Genomic DNA, 2,384 nt, shown 5'->3' with positions numbered 1-2,384 from the left:
CTCTTTCTCTCGCTGCTTCTCACCCCTCTCTCCTCTCTTTCTCTCGCTGTTTCTCTCACCCCCTCTCTCCTCTCTTTCTCTCGCTGTATTTCTCACCCCCTCTCTCCTCTCTCCTCTCTTTCCCTCGCTGTTTCTCTCACCCCCTCTCTCCTCCCTTTCTCTTGCTGTTTCTTCACCCCCTCTCTCATTCTTTCTCTCACTGTTTCTCTCACCCGCTCTCTCCTCCATTTCTCTCGCTGTTTCTTCACCCCCCTCTCCTCTCTTTCTCTCGCTATTTCTCTCACCCCCTCTCTCCTCTCTTTCTCTCGCTGTATCTTCACTCCCTCTCTCTCTCTTTCTCTCGCTGTAGCTTCACCCCCTCTCTCCTCTTTCCCTCGCTGTTTCCTCACCCCCTCTCTCCTCTCTTTCTCTTGCTGTTTCTCTCACCCCCTCTCTCCTCTCTTTCTCTCGCTGTTTCTCTCTCCTCTCTTTCTCTCGCTGTTTCTCTCACCCCCTCTCTCCTCAATTTCTCTCGCTGTTTCTCTCTCCTCTCTTTCTCTCGCTGTTTCTCTCACCCCCTCTCTCCTCTCTTTCTCTCGCAGTTTGTCTCACCCCCTCTCTCCTCTCTTTCTCTCACTGTTTTCTCACCCCCTCTCTCCTCTCTTTCCCTCGCTGTTTCTCTCACCCCCTCTCTCCTCTCTTTCTCTCACTGTTTCTTCACCCCCTCTCTCCTCTTTCTCTCGCTGTTTCTCTCACGCCCTCTCTCCTCTCTTTCTCTCGCTCTTTCTCTCACCCCCTCTCTCCTCTCTTTCTCTAGCTGTTTCTCTCACCCCCTCTCTCCTCTCTTTCCCTCGCTGTTTCTCTCACCCCCTCTCTCCTCTCTTTCTCTCACTGTTTCTTCACCCCCTCTCTCCTCTTTCTCTCGCTGTTTCTCTCACGCCCTCTCTCCTCTCTTTCTCTCGCTCTTTCTCTCACCCCCTCTCTCCTCTCTTTCTCTAGCTGTTTCTCTCACCCCCTCTCCTCTCTTTCCCTCGCTGTTTCTCTCACCCCCTCTCCTCTCTTTCTCTCGCTGTTTCTCTCTCCTCTCTTTCTCTCGCTGTTTCTCTCACCCCCTCTCTCCTCTCTTTCTCTCGAGGTTTCTCTCACCCCCCCCTTCTCTCTTTCTCTCGCTGTTTCCTTACCCCCTCTCTCCTCTCTCATCTCTTTCCCTCGCTGTTTCTCTCACCCCCTCTCTCCTCTCTTTCTCTCGCTATTTCTCTCTCCTCTCTTTCTCTCTCTGTTTCTCTCAACCCCTCTCTCCTCTCTTTCTCTCGCGGTTTCTCTCACCCCCTCTCTCCTCTCTTTCTCTCGCTGTTTCCTCACCCCCTCTCTCCTCTCTCCTCTCTTTCTCTCGCTGTTTCTCTCATCCCCTCTCTCCTCTCTTTCTCTCGCTGTTTCTCTCTCCTCTCTTTCTCTGGCTGTTTCTCTCACCCCCTCTCTCCTCTCTTTCTCTCACTGTTTCTCTCATCCCCTCTCTCCTCTCTTTCTCTCGCTGTTTCTCTCTCCTCTCTTTCTCTGGCTGTTTCTCTCACCCCCTCTCTCCTCTCTTTCTCTCACTGTTTCTCTCACCCCCTCTCCCCTCTCTTTCTCTCACTGTTTCTCTCACCCCTTCTCTCCTCTCTTTCTCTCGCTGTTTCTCTCTCCTCTCTTTCTCTCGCTGTTTCTCTCACCCCCTCTCTCCTCTCTTTCCCTCGCTATTTCTCTCACCCCCTCTCTCCTCTCTTTCTCTTGCTGTTTCTCTCTCCTCTCTTTCTCACGCTGTTCCTCTCACCCCCTCTCTCCTCTCTTTCTCTCGCGGTTTCTCTCACCCCCTCTCTCCTCTCTTTCTCTCGCTGTTTCCTCACCCCCTCTCTCCTCTCTTTCCCTCGCTGTTTCTCTCTCCTCTCTTTCTCTCACTGTTTCTCTCACCCCCTCTCTCCTCTCTTTATCTCGCGGTTTCTCTCACCCCCTCTCTCCTCCCTTTCTCTCGCTGTTTCCTCACCCCCTCTCTCCTCTCTTTCTCTCGCTGTTTCTCTCTCCTCTCTTTCTCTGGCTGTTTCTCTCACCCCCTCTCTCCTCTCTTTCTCTCGTTGTTTCTTCACCCCCTCTCTCCTCTCTTTCTCTCACTGTTTCTCTCACCCCCTCTCTCCTCTCCTTCTCTCACTGTTTCTCTCACCCCCCTCTTCTCTCTTTCTCTCGCTGTTTCTCTCACCCCCCCTCCTCTCTTTCTCTTGCTGTTTCTCTCACCCCCTCTCTCCTCTCTTTCCCTCGTTGTTTCTCTCACCCCCTCTCTCCTCTCTTTCTCTCACTGTTTCTCTCACGCCCTCTCTCCTCTCCTTCTCTCACTGTTTCTCTCACCCCCCTCTCCTCTCTTTCTCTCGCTGTTT

The sequence above is a fragment of the Oncorhynchus mykiss genome, chromosome 25, assembly GCF_057628025.1.
Source record: "Oncorhynchus mykiss isolate SJ-2025 chromosome 25, ASM5762802v1, whole genome shotgun sequence".
Taxonomy (NCBI): Eukaryota; Metazoa; Chordata; class Actinopteri; order Salmoniformes; family Salmonidae; genus Oncorhynchus; species Oncorhynchus mykiss.
The sequence above is the reverse complement of the archived record's forward strand: the minus strand, read 5'-3'. Positions refer to the sequence as shown.